The 15,150-nt window shown below is 43.1% G+C and overlaps 1 pseudogene; it reads right to left on the bottom strand.

Moving 5' to 3' along the window:
* LOC127204916 (diazepam-binding inhibitor-like 5) overlaps positions 1 to 9,102 on the bottom strand; it is a 41,207-nt pseudogene extending 32,105 nt beyond the window's left edge.
* Between the last annotated feature and the right edge of the window lie 6,048 nt (positions 9,103 to 15,150).

Raw genomic sequence — 15,150 nt, 5'->3', positions numbered from 1 at the left:
ATGAGTGAGGTCGAGGCATGTCCAAACCCTGAGAATCTCATCTTAAGCGTGACAGGTGTCAGACTGCCCCCTCCCTGCCTTTGGCCTGCGTGTGCCTGTACACATAGCCTTATGACCCCACCTCTGCCATGATTTGTGGTCAAGTAGCTTGGTGGCCAGGTTACACGTTGAAATTCCTCTCTCCTTATAAGAGAGCAAGTATCTAATAAGTGCTTGGAATTCCTCCTTATGCAAATAAGGCATTCCCAGCACCTTAGCCCCAGCCAATGATGTACACTCAACCCAAAAAGCCTTTACCTACTCCCCAAAGGTTTAAATAGCCTTTGTTCTTTGCAATTAAATGAGCTATCTCATTGAAGCCTATCTTACAGGAAGTCTGTCTCTGTTGTGCTCACTGCCCCCTTAGTCTCCTCATTCCTGGTTGTTTTCTTCTCACCCTTTCTTCCCTCAGGATCCACTCGCTGAGGTCTTGAGCTGACTGTTCTTGGAAGGGTGGCAAAGCAGAGCCTGGTCAGCATATCCATTGCCCTCTTAATAAATATCTATAAAACACATACTGTGTACTGGTAGAAGTTCAGTGTGTGTAAAGACTGAAAGTATATTATTTTTAGAAATGTTTCTGGGGGAAAAAAAAACAAGGGAATTAGGTGAAGTGGGGCATGCCTGTAATCCCAGCACTTAGGAGGTGGAGGCAGGTGGATCAGGAGTTCAAGACCAACCTGGGGTGCACATCAAGATTGAGGCCAGCCTGAGCTACATGAGTCCCTGTTTCAAAAAAAGTTTTGAAAGAAATGAATAATGTGGCTAAGGATTTAGCTCAGCGGGTAGGGTACTTGCCTACCACTCAGGAAGCCCTGAGTTCAGTCCCCAGCACGGTATAAAGCAGACGTGGTGCTGTGCACTTGTAATTTCAGGGTTTTGAAGATGAGGGGAGAAGGATCAGAAGGCCATCCTGGCTATATAGTGAGTTCAAGGTGAGAGCAGCCTGGGACACATGAAAATCTGCCTCAAAAAAGAGAAAGAAAGGAAAGGAGACAGACGGACTTGAATGTGCAGTCAAAGAAACTGCTAGGCACAAATACCAAAGAGCACAAAGACTATTTTATTTTTAACTGTATTTACATTGGTTTTCCGCCTCCATGTATGTTTATGTTGGAGTGTCAAGTACCCTGGAACTGGAATTATAGGCAGTTGTGAACTGCCATGTGAGTGCTGGGGTTTGAACCCAGGTCCTTTGGAAGAGCAGCCAGTGTTCCCAACCACTGAGCCATCTCTCTACCCCCAATTATTTTATTTTTAAACAAGAAGAACCTCAGTAAGCTTAGGATAGAAATAATTCAAGCATCTATCAATGAATAGGTGAGTAAATTCAAATTAATTTATGCAGCAAGAAGAAGAACTGAGTCTGTTGAGAAGATAAGAGTCTGGCCACAAGAGTTTTCAGGTTGGGCTGAGGTGAGAAGACCCACCTTAAATATTGGTCGCACCCTTCCATGGTCTGGAGTCCCAGACAGAATTAAAAAAAGTTGAGCTGAGTACTAGCATTCACCTCTCTTTGCTTCCTGGCTGTTGTCGGAGCATGACCAGGTTATCTGAGTTATACAGGTTACTCTCCCCACTGTGTCCCCATCTTGCGGGACTGTACTCCCTAACTATAATCTAAAATAAACCCTTCCCTCCTTTAAATAACTCCTGTCAGATATTTTGCCCCAAGAAGAAGAGAAGTAACAAATACAAATGTAGGGCGGAAGAATCATAAAGGGCATAAGGAAAGCAGTGGGGAGTACGGGTAAGTTCACCATCTTGATTTGGTTGCTGCCCTCATGGGTGAATAGATGCATAGCCATTAGTCATGTTGGATGTCTCAGACACACACGATTTATTCTTTGTCAGCGATGTCTCAGTTAGGCAACACATTCTCGTCAGAGTCATTGAGAAAAATCTAGTTTCTCCAATCATGGGCACAAATATATGAAATATTCAGAATGTGTTTTCCAATTATGACATTGCACTTCATTGTTCATTGTCTCCCTTCATCTGCAGGCTCATATAATCCAGTGAGCAAATGTCAACCTCTACTTTCTGCCTCAAGACCTACAGGCTTCCTTCTGTATACTTATTTATATGTATTATATTAGATTTGAGCTGCAGATGCAGCATGCACTTTTTGTCCATTCATGCGGTTGCATGAGAGAATACCTCATCCTCACTTATTTCAAGTTGTGCCTCTTTGGTTGGCTCCTAGCGCACCATGTAAAGTGGTTCTTGGGTTTTTCTTTTTGTCCTCCCTCCGTCCCTCCTTCCCTTCTTCCCTCCCTCCCTCCCTTCCTCGCTCCCTCACTCTCTCCTTCCTTCCCTCCCAAACAAGCAACATATTGTTTTACTCATCTTTTGATTGAGGGGTGTGTGTGTGTGTGTGTGTGTGTGTGTGTGTGTGTGTGTGTGTGTGCGTGTATGTGTAAATGTAGGAAGTGGGGCAAGGTAGGAAAACAGAAGAAAGTAGAAGAAACAAAGCAAATTAAAAGTAGTCTCAGAGGGCTGGAGAGATGGCTCAGAGGTTGAGAGCACTGACTGCTCTTACAGAGGTCCTGAGTTCAATTCCCAGCAACTACATGGTAGCTCACAATCATCTACAATGTGATCTGATGCCTTCTTCTGGCCTGCAGGCCTACATGCAGGCAGAGCACTGTATACATAATAATAAATAACTAAATCTTTTACAAAATAGTAGGATCAGACCCTTTAAATGTTTATCGGATAGACACAGCATTGTATTTAAACACATAGGTAACCTTTCCTTTTTCCGATTATGCTTGAAACTGATTTTGTTTCATCTTTCTCTGACCTACTCTTTATAAGAGGTGATAGCTTTGATTGCCTTAGAAAATTAAAACAAGTACCCTGCCGCGCATCAAGACTGGGCCCAGTGCAGAGAGGCATTCATCCAGGAAACAGGGTGCGGCCAGAAAAGGGCCGCACTCTCTCGCCTAATACGTCAATGCACACACGTTTGTGTGGAACCTGGTGCTAACCATTTGTAGACAACCTGCTTCTGGGTCGGGGTTTCCTATGTAGCAGAGCAGCTCCCTCGCTGCCATCTATTGAAAAAAGAAAAAGAGAAAAAGGAAAGAAAGAAAGCAAGAAAGCAAGAAAATGAAAACAAATGTCAAATCAGTCGTTTCTAGATGACCTGAAATAGTACCGCCAGCTTGCTAGCCTAGCATGCCTACATTTACTTGTGACCTTTGTTCACACCCAACCTGCCAAATCTCTCAATCTGTGAAAAAGAAAAACTGCCAGAGTAGGAAACAGTGTGAAAAAGGCCTCCCAGAAATAGCCAGGAGAGCAAACTCAGCATTTGGATGACAAGAGATGGCAGCCACTCCACAAGGAACACAGCCTGCGCTCTACACCTCATTCTTGGGGATGATCTTAGTTCCCTCGGCTTTCTTTATTCTGATGTGATCCCATAATCCAATATGGGTGCCCATTCAGTGATGGCAGTGACGGGCCCTCCTTTTCTTGGACAGTATCACTGGGACCTGCTCCTGGAATGAATTTGCACATGGGAGACCATCCACCAATGACGCCCGTCCCACAAAGATGAGACCTCAGACCCATCCCAGGATGGTGTCCATGGCACCCTACTCTTTTACACAGGAAAATTAAAAGGGAGGCATGGTTGGAGAAAGGATTGTGTGAAACAGCTTGGCTCCTGGATGGTGATATTGGGAGATGGTAGGCACCATTAAAAGTTGGCACATAATGGGAGGTGATTAGATCCCTGGAGCTACTGCCTTCAGAAGGAATTAATGCAGTTCCATCAGCCCCAGCTTGGTGGCTTTTTTTTTTTTTTTTTCAGACAGAGTCTAGTATAGCCAGACTGGCCTTGATTTTCTGGTCCTTCTTCCCCTAATTCCCACATAAAGGATCCTAGGTGTGTACCACTGCACTTGGCTAAGAAAGTGAGGTCTTACAAAAAGAGTGCACTTGGTCCCCAAGTCTCCCCGGCTTATGTAGCCCAGGGTGAGCCTCCTGCCTCCACCTCCTGAGTGCTAGGGTGACAAGGTCGCACCACCATGGCCAGTGTTGTCTTTGTCTTGCTGTCCTTGCTGCTTGGCTTCCTCTCATGCTATCTGACTATATCACGAAGTTTAATCTCCGATGTGCATGTGGAGGATCACTGACTCTTATTTCCAGCTGTTCTTAATAACTGCGGACCACGTAGCTGCTGAAGATACTCACGTTGACAGCTTTTCTACAGTAGTTTTAGGGATGTTGTTAAAACCTTATCTTACAGACAGTATATAGTCTCTCGAGAAAGCATAAACCTCTAGAAATGCAGGTCTGTGGGAGTGCATTTTCATATCTCTTATAATTCTTTAGAGGCAGAAGACTGGCAAATACAATGAGAATTTAGAACTCCAAAGGCTTAAGCATACTGGAAAAATTTAAAAGCATCAGAAAGAGTTGAATTATTTAGTCTAGGCAGGTTTTTCTTTTTTAAAGGGCTCAGTTCAAATTAGACAAATCAAAGCACTCATCTCTAGCTATCCTGTTTGCTCATCCGCCCACTCCTTACCATAATCTCTTTGCAGCTTCTGTGACCTGTAAGATAGTTGGCACACATGGAATCCACTTGTTGGCAGCACTACCTGCTTGAGAGTAAGTTTAATTAACCTGAATATGTACGTTTATGAAGGACTTTCTCCGAACAGTTTGACTGATTTTGATGGAATGAAAATGAGTGCTGTGTGTGTTGGTGATGGCAGTCAAGCAAATGCCAAACCCCTTCACTCCAGACTGGACAACTGCTCCATAGAGCAGCAATAGAGACCCCTAACTGTATGACTGAGTGCTGCCAGTACCTATGGAGGTGTAGCCAGATGCAGCGAGAGATGGTGCCTACTCATCCACTAGGTTATAGCACACCTTCACTTTTTTTTTTTTCAGTTCAAGTGATTTAACTGATGTTGCAGCTAACTTTTCTGACATTTCAACATAACTGCAGTCACCAGTCTCTCTTTAGATGTCCATTCCCCACCAGTGGAGACATGCTACTTCCTTCTGTTTGCCCAAGAATCCTTACAGATCCTCCGTTTTCTTCAAATCGTCCACTTTGGCAACATAGATGCTCACTGCAGCCATCTTGAGCATCCCTTTCTTGACATTCTATGCCTCTCACTTGGCCTTGATTCCTACATCTGTGGCTGGAAGGACAGGGATGCTGTAGTCACCCTGGGTGGTTTGCAGAAGCCGTACACTATTAATTTCTTCTTGTCACTTACAGGACCCTTCAGCTGCTCAAGAGAAGTGAGGGCCACTTCAAATTCTACATGGCGTATTGCTGTTCCAGAGTTTGGGTGCCTCTATCATGTACAAATGGCACCTGGGGCAGTCTCCTGATCACAATGCAGCCATTCTAATACTCTCTCCCCCAGAATTCAGAGTTTCAGTTGAATTCATTTGACCATGCACATAACAGGGTTCTTTACCATAACTTGTACACAGTAGGGCCCTTCCATGTTTTTTCTAATATGTGAAAACTTTGCTTCCTAAAAGTAGAACCTGAGGCTGGAGAGACAGTTCAGGAGTTTAAAGTACTTTGTGCCCTTTCAGAGGGCCAGCTTTTAACTCTCAGCATTCACATGGTGGCATGCAACCATATGTAGCTCCAGTTCCATGGGATCTGGTATCTTCTGACTGCCTCAGGGACTGCACATACACTGTGTACATACATACATACATACATGCAAAACATTCATTTACATAAAATAAATAAATTGCAAAAGTAGGACCTGTGGGCAAAGGAACTATGTGAACATATATTTATGTATTTAATATAGATCTTACATATGAATTATTATATATAAAGGCCTATTTCTTATACATAAGTACATAGGCACACATATATTTCCTGGAATAGTATAGAAGGAAAGATTTACTCTCTTGGATTGCTATTTAACTTGCTCTGATAAGAGGAAGGACGTCTAATGAGTGGGGAAAGCCCCACTTTGCAGTTTTTCTGTTTACTTTTATGACCAGGCATGTGATTTCCCAAAGGACAAAAGAACTCTACTTGTCAATCCAAACACATGTGGTGAGACCATACAATTCCTGCAAGAGAAAGGTGTACTGTATCTTTAAGAAGCTTGGTCTAGCCTGGTTCCAGTGATAGGCTCTCATCCCAAAGCTTCTTTGGGCCAAAAACCTCTAATTTTTCTTTGCAGAAGTTGGGAAACTAGGTCCTTTGTGTTTTAGCTCATGTCTATTTTCAAATACAATAAGGATTATATTTATATGTTAAAATTACTATTAAAAACACGGCTTAGGGTTGTAGCTTTAGAGTGTTTGCCTGGTGTGTGAGAAGTCTTAGATTCAACTCCAGCACCATTAAACAGTAACGAAAACAACGAGTGAGAGGCTCAGCAAGTTACATCCTAGCAAATCCATCATAGAGCTCCATGGAAAGTCTTATGGTAGTACCATGGCATTTGTATTTATGGCACATGCCAGTAACGCCAAAAAAGTGAAGCTGGCATGTGGTTTCACATCATGTATCTTTACTAACTATGACTTTAGTTACTTAATACTCAACCTCTGAAAAAGAAGCCTCTGATTTTTGTTTGTTTTAGTTTTTGTTTTTTGAGTCAGGGTCTCACTGTATAGGTCTGACTATCCTGGAACCCACTACATAGACCAGGCTGGCCACCAAGTCACGGAGGCCCCCTTGCCTCTCTCTACCTCCCAGGTGTGGTATTAAAGGAGTGTGCCACCACACCTGGCCAGTGCTAAGGACTGTGCTGTTGCATTGTTTCTTCTAGAAATGCTTACTTAACACACATAAAAGGGGATTATGCAGATTCCCTTCTTGTTGTTGCTCTCGGGGCAGTGGGACCTGGGAAGATGGAACCGATAAACGAGGCGAACTAAAGTCTCGTGTAATGGTGGACTTTACTCAGAGCCTTGGACAATTTGTCCCCTGAGGGTTAAAAATGGTCACTTGCATGATGTCTTCATGAGTTCCATCTGTATACAATTGCAAGGACAAGCCAAGCGTGATTAAAACATGGTTTTTTTTCCCCATAGAGACATATGAAGGACAACTTGAACATCTAATTGAATAGCAACAGCAAGCAGCAATAATAACTGAAGTAAACTCACTCCAGGAGCAGGAACAACTCCGTGTTTTAAAGAGACAGGTCACAAGATTCCTGACTTGCTTTCTTGGAGTGTTCTCACAAGCACTCAGAGTCCTCACACGACTATTGAGAGATAAACAAACAAACCATGCACGCCTTTAATCCCAGCAGAAGCAGGCAGAGCGCTGTGAGTTCGAGGCTAGCCTGGTCTATAAAACAAGTCTAGGACAGCCAAGGCTACACAGAGAAACCCTGTCTGGAAAAAACAAAACAAAACCCAACAAACAAATAAATGAAGTGAAACAATTAAGAAGAGGGTAGAGAAAGAACCTTGTCTTTACCCATCAGTGTTCCCATCCTTGATTGTTCCTTGTTCTTTCCACATTTTAAGTTGCAGATTATTTTATTTTTATTCCTGTTTATCATGTTTGAACGAGTGTATGCTACATATGTATACATGTGATAAAGTCTAGAATTACAAGGGCTTGTGAATGGCTAGATATGGGTGCTGAAAACTAAATTCAAGTCTTCCAAAAGAACAACTAGTCTTTTTAACTACTGAGCTTTCTCTTTATTTCCTGCCCTCTGCCATTAAAAAATATTTATTTATTTATTTCAGATTTTCTTTGAAAAATTTATTTTGAGGCTGGAGAGATGGCTCAGAGGTTAAGCACACTGTCTGCTCTTCCAGAGGTCCTGAGTTCAATTCCCAGCAACCACATGATGGCTCACAGCCATCTACAATGAGATTTGGTGCCTTTTTCTGGTGTGCAGGTGTACATGCAGGCAATACATACATACATACATACATACATACATACATACATACATACATACATAATTTTAAAAAAGATTTATTTATTTACTATGTATACAATGTTCTTCCTGCAAGTGTACCTGACTGCCAGAAGAAGGCACCAGATCTCACTATAGATGGCTGTGAGCATCTGGAAGAGCAGACAATGCTCTTAACCTGAGCCATCCCTCCAGCCCTATTTTAGTTTTTTAAAGACAGGGTTTCTCTGTGTAGCCCTGGCTGTCCTGAAACTTGCTTTGTAGACCAGGCTGGCCTCGAACTCAGAGATACACCTACCTCTGTCTCCTGAGTGCTGGGATTAAAGGTATGTTCCATCACCACACTGTTTTCAAAAATTTTTTTTTAGTATATCTGTTGCTGAAGCAACGACAAAGAATTGATTTTTTTCAATATAGACTCCCACTATGAAATCCCAAACTGGGCTGGCCTTGAACATATGAGCCTCTTGATTTGGCTTCCCAAGTGTTGGATTTGTAGGCTTGTGCCACCACAGTGGCCTCATCATCATTGTCATCGTCGTCATCGCCATCATCATCATCATCATCATCATTATTATCTCCTCCAGAATAGTGAGAATCAAGGGTGAATTAAGATACCTGCTTCTATATGGCAAGAACAAAGCGATCTTGAGGGCTGAGGCCATGGATGTACTCAATAGCACCTGTCCAGTCCTCTTTACATGTGGGAGCCCTGCAAATCTGCCAGATTGTATTTGCCCACACAGGATCACAATGTCATTGTTATGACATGCCTTGTGTGCTTGGAGATTTAAGTCAATTTAAGTTGAATTCATCTTACTCCCTTATGTTAAATTGTCTGCAAAAGGCTGGAGAGATGGCTCAGTAGTTAGGAGCACTGACTCCTCTAGCACAGGACCTGGGTTCAGTTTCCAGCATCCACACAGTGGCTCATGTTTGTTTGCAATTCCAGTTCTAGAAAATGGGCCATCCTGTTCTGGCCCTTACTGCCTGTGCACTGTGTGAGGACCTGCTTGCCTGCTCCTCCACCTGAAAGGCCTCTGATTGCCTTTCCTCTTCTGCTTTATCCAGACTTGGCTTCTGTCATGCTCGTTATTGGTTTAGTCCTCAGATTTAACTTGTCCTTTCTCTTACTGCCTTTACCGTTCTTCTGCCTGAGTTCCATGGTGCCATATTGGTCTCCGCAGTTTTAACCGTGTCGGTGCTTTGGCTCCAGTTATTGTTACAATGCCTTCACTACTAGGCTACTAGGGAGAGCTGGGCTGGTTTCAGGAGCATTGCCTGCCTGTGTCTCTGTCCATGGTTCTGAATCAGCACTGCCCCTTCAAGGGTTTTGTTGGTTGGTTGGTTGGTTTGATGGCTTTTTCTTCAAAATGTTTGCATTTCTTTCACTTTATTTTCCAGTCCAGTTCATGGTCAAGGCCTTCCAACCCTGTTCTGCCACACATGGAAAATAAACATTGTTTTTAATCTAGAACTGAGGGATACTATGTGGGTGCATTGACACAGGAACTCAACGTGCAGCAGCCTCCTGAGTTGAACCACAGCTTGAAAAAAAACATTGAATGCAGGTATAACTATGAGGTCATTTCCCTCAAAGTTTTCTTTCTTTTTTTTTTTAGCTCTCTTTATTTATTAAAAATGTTTGATTTATTATTTATTTTTATTTTTATGTATGGGTGGTTTGCCTGCATGTATGTCTGTGCACCACATGCATGCTTGGTACCTATAGAGGCCAGAAGAAGGCATCAGATCCATGGAATTGGAGTTAGACACAGATGTGAGCCACCATGAAAGTGCTGGGAATTGAACCTGGGTCCTCTGCAAGAACAATAGCAAGTGCTCTTTTCCACCGAGCCATTTCTCCAGCCCTGAGTTAAGGCCAGAACAGGATGTCCAATTTTCTAGACCTGGAGTTGCAAACAAACATGAGCCACTGTGTAGGTGCTATAAGTTGAACCCAGGTCCTCTGCTAGAGAAGTCAGTGCTCTTAACTGCTGAGCCATCTCTCCAGCCTTTGTAGACAACTTTTTTTTACAAGTTGTAATTTATTATTAAAATTTTAATGATATGTATGCTCATGTAGGTGTGTGGGTAACTGGTTACAACTGGTTGTTAGATGCCATGTGGGTGCCGAGAATCAAACATGCATCCTCTGCGAGAGAAACAATTGATCTTGACCACACTGAACACTCTCTCCAGCACCCTTTGCCCAGAAGTTGTGAATTATAGAGACAGACATAACCTTAAAGTAATTAAAATCTCTCTCACTCTCTTTCTGTCTCTCTGTCTGTCTCTGTCTTTCCAGCTCTGTTTTTCTTTCTTTCTTTCGTGTGTGTGTGTGTGTGTGTGTGTGTGTGTGTGTGTGTGTGTGTGTGTGCGCGCGCACGCATGCGTGTTTCTCTCCCTGAGACAAGATCTTGCTATGTTATCCAGGCACGACTCAAACTTCTGTACTCAAATGACCCTCCTACCTCAGGATCCCAAGTGGGCTTGAACTACCACACCCAGTTATATTTTAAATAAAAAGTTGTTGTGAATAGTAGGTAGATTAGAGTCTGTGCACAAAATATCTTCTATATATTATGAAAAAATAATCAAAAGAGAAGTTACATAAAGGGAGAAAATAAAGTTTCCATTTTAGGCAAACGAGTCTATATGGTCACATGGTAATAGTCACTGAAGATAGATTATAGATACTTGGAGATTCCTGTTATAGATTCCTTGTGCTTTTGTGTATACTGGGAAAACTCAGTAGCAAAAAGGTTTAAGGCTGGTAATGATTATATATGCTTATAATCTCAGCACTTAGGAGACTGAGGCAAGAGGAACACCCAGAATCTGAGGGCATGTTGATCTGTGTAGTGAGTTCTCAGCAAGCCAGGGTTATATAGTGAAACCTTGTTTTACAAACCAAGAAAACAGCTGTGTGTGGAGCTGCACACCTTTATCACTCAGAAGGCAGAGTCAGGTGGGTTTCTGTGAGTTTGAGGCCAGCTTGGTCTACAAAGTGATTTCTAGGGCAGCCAGGGGTACATAGTGAAACCCTGTCATGAAACAAAACCAAAAAAGACAAGACAAAACAAAACAAAACAACAACAACAAAATGGAGCTTGGAAGGTTGCTCAACATTTAAAACACTTGCTATTCTTACAGAAGACCTGGGTTTGGATCCTAGAACCACATGGTGGATCATAGTCATCTGTAAATCTAGTTCCAGAGGATCCAGCACCATATTCTGACCTCTGCTGGCACCAGGCATGTACATGGTGCATAAACATACATGTAGACATTTAATTTTCTTTTGTTTCTTGAGACAAGGTTGCCTTGGTTGTTCTGGAAGTCTCTCTGTAGACCAGAATGGCCTCAGACTCATAGACATTCACCTGCACTGTCTCCCAATTGCTGAGATTAAAGGTGTGCACCACTTTAAATTTATTTAAAAAAATACCAAGACAACAATGCTGTCTTGGTTTGATTTCTGTTGATAATAAAACAGTGACCCAAAGCAACTTGAGTAGGAAGAAATTTGTTTGGCTTAAGTGTCCTGATCACAGTCCATCTCTGAAGGCAGGAAAGGCAGGAAATAAAGCAGAGACCATGAAGGAATGCTGATTAATGTTTGCTCTATGTGCTGGCTAGTTTTATGTCAACTTGACCCAAGCTAAAGTCATGTGAGTGAAGGGAGCTTCAGTTGAGAAAATGCCTCTGTAACATTGGGCAGCAGCCAAGCTTGGGAGCATTTTTTTCTTTGGTGATTGATGTGGGAAGGCGAGGTCACTGTGGGTGATGCCATCTGTTGTGGTGTTCAAAAGCTGGAACAACCACCAAAATGCTGCAAGGTGAAAATTTATTGTATGGCTGGGCCAAACTTGCAGTCTCCTCTGAAGTAGGAGAGAGAAGTGGCTGAGACTAAAAGCACTAAAGCCTTTTTATAGCTAAGCTCAAGCTTGAGGTACATAGCGAGTGTCTATAAAAGTGCAATTTAGTTACTTTTTATGTTCATGGAAAATGTATACATTGTAGATTTATGTCAGCCAGTTCTCTGAGCATACCATAAAACAATGGAGCAGTTTATGATGCGTAAATCACAAGATTATAGAGGCAGAACAAGGCATGTTGTTAGTGAGTGCACTACTTGAGAGGGGTTAGAAGGTTTGGCTTTGTTAGAGGAGGTTTGGCCTTGTTAGAGGAGGTGTGGCCTTGTTGGAGGGGGTGTGGCCTTGTTAGAGGGGTGTGGCCTTATTGGAGGGGGTGTGGCCTTGTTGGAAGAAGTGTAGGGGTGTGGACTGTGGGGCTTGAGACCAGGCTAGCCTTAAACTCACAGAGAGCCGCCGGCCTCTGCCCGCTGAGTGATAAATTAAAGGCACACACCACCATGCCTGGCTGTTCTCTTGGTTTTGGAAATAAGGTCTCACTGTATAACCCTGCCTTGCCTGGAACTCATTGCCAGGGGTGTTTATGTCTCTCTTGTTCCTGCTGCCTGCTGATCTGGGTGTAGAGCTACCAGCTACTTCTCCAGCCCAAGCCTGCCTGCGTGCCTCCGTGCTTACCATGATGACAATGGACTAACCTTCTGAAAATAGAAACGAGGCCAAATTAAACCCTTTCCCTTGTAAGAGTTGCTTGGTCGTGGTGTCTCTTCAGAGGAACAGCACAGTGGCTGAGACAAACAGTATGAACTTGGACAACCAGTATTTATATATAATCCCTGCATCTGAACGCCATCCTGGTGGGGTTAACTCTGTACAGTAGGAGAACCAGACATTTTAGGAACCTGATTTCTATCCCAGAAACTAAGGCAGGCTCACTTCTCCTCACCTCCTTTCCAGCTAAAGCAGAAACAGGCCCTAGGTTCACTCAATCGCATGCTCCATCCGGGAGGAGTGTTTACGTAACCTATGTTCTCCTCCTTCAAGCTTGGAGGCACATAGACAGGTCATTGTCTGAAAACTGTAGGAACCTTGGGATCCACAACAAAAGTACCGCACAGGACAGATTTATTCTCCATGATATAGTTATCTAGGATAATGGGGCTGTACCCTAGAGCAAAAGTAGTAACCTCTGAAACTTGCCCCCTTTAAGTGATGGCAGGGATAATGACTTTGGGGACCATGTTGAAGAACCAGGATTGAGACAATGATAGCCTGACCACAACTGGACTAGGATTGCTTAATTTTCTGTGCTTCTTGCCCTGCTGCTCCAAATACTTGGGGTACACCAAATCCAAAGAGAGTTGTCAGTCGCAAAAGGACTTCTGCTTCTTTCCTTCCATGTTAGCTCTCGTCTCTCTCTCCTTGCCTTTGCACTCCTACACCTCATTTACTGTATTTGTAGAATACAAATATGGCTTTTATTGCATTGTCCCTGTACAAGGAACTGGGACAGGAGGAACGACTGAGTTGTTATTGCTCTTAACTGAAGTGTAGCAGCCTGTCTCTACTTCAGAGACTTGATTTGTGCATCAAGGTAATGCCAACCAGCATAGATAGAAAGAAAGAGTCAATATGTTCACAGGTCTGGAGACACTGATGGACTGGAGGTAGTTCAGGATGTGATAGAGAAAAGGGACCAAAAAGTTGGAGTGATGACAAACAAACAAACAAAAAACCAGGAAATCTTAACAAGATGACACTAAGAAAGTGTTACTAATAGAGGGCTTGTTGTAGAAAATAGGTTATTAATATCTGCTATTAATGCTTATAATTATTATGGTGGTTATTAATTAACCCACTACCATGTCAATAAAATACACAGACACCAGTTAGATTCTAATATGCCTTAAACTCTGGGGCTGGGCAGAAACTTCCCCCCTCTGCACACACCCCGTCCCCCGATCCAAACTATCTTTTATCTCCCAGCCCCACATGCCATGTCAATTGTTCTAATAATTCCTAGCCGGGCTACTTCCCGTCCCATAAATACTTGCACATGTTTCCCGTTTAGACTGTTTATCTCCTCACAGACCCTCATAGCAGGCTCCTCCTAACCACATGCTCTGCCTTTTCTTCCTTTTTCTGCATCTGTCTCCCTCGAGATCCTCTCACCCTGAGAACCTTTGCCCCACCTACGTTTCTTCTGCCCTGCCCAGGTAAAGTCATTTCATTTAGCCAATCATGCATAATTTTGGAGGCAAGATTCACAAATGTCATTTCGGGTATGTGATAGTCTGCTTGTAAAAGACAGCAATCTGATCTCAGGGGGCAAAATAATTAACAATCAAATACAAAGCACCAGACCATGCTGTAGCAAGGAAATGAAAGAGTATGCATGGTCCAGGACAGACTAATCCTGTGGTTGCGAAATTAGTGTATGCATGCTTTTCCTACTGAACGTCATTTATACTAACACATATTGTACTCATGTATTTGTCAGCAACTGTGCTAGGTTCTGGGGATATAGCAGCAAATGAAAATAGGGGAAGTTACTGTCATCAATGATCCTATATTGTAGTAGAAGAAAAAAAAAAAGTAAGCTGTCAGTCCTAAGCTGTGAACCCAGATAGTGCAAAACAATACAAAACAAGCAAACAACCCCCCAGGGTTGCACAGCCGTGCTCCCTAGAGACAGGCTCCCCAAGCCTCTGTGCTGATCCCCACTGGCAAAGGGATTGTGAGACAGACCATCACGTGTAACTCTGGCTCCTGGGACTGGGGAGCTTCTGGCACCATCGGTGGGTTCACACATGCCTGCCTGTCAGTACTAAAAGTTGGCTGAAGCTCTCGAGGATCTTTTGGAACTTCCATCAGCGTCATCTGCCATGTTATCTTTCTGACCTGCCACAGCTGAGAGACTTCCAGAGGAACATGGGCCAAACTCGAACCTGAAGCGCCCTCGCCAGAGAGGATTCTTTAATGGCAGCCTGCAGCAATTTCTGCCCACTGCTCCCCACTTGGTGAGATGTCTTTAAAAAGAAAACAAAAACAAAAACAAACAAACAAACAAAAAACCAACCAACCAAACAAACAAAAAACCCTTTTTACTGGTTCCTTGTGAGTTTCATATCATGGACTTCAATACCACCCATCTCTCCCTCCCCTCCTACCCACTTCCACTTTTGCAACTTCCTTCCCCACAGAAGAAAACAAACAAACAAACAAAAAAACCTGTCATTTTGGAAGCCATGGTGTGTCACACTATGTCCCCCAGTATACCTTTTGTCCACATTTCTTTCCTTGCAAATATTCATTGCAATGAGTTGTTGGCCTGGTGC

The sequence above is a fragment of the Acomys russatus genome, chromosome 21 (genome assembly GCF_903995435.1).
Source record: "Acomys russatus chromosome 21, mAcoRus1.1, whole genome shotgun sequence".
Lineage (NCBI taxonomy): Eukaryota > Metazoa > Chordata > Mammalia > Rodentia > Muridae > Acomys > Acomys russatus.
Note: the sequence above shows the minus strand (reverse complement) of the source record. Positions and strands in the feature narration are given on the sequence as shown.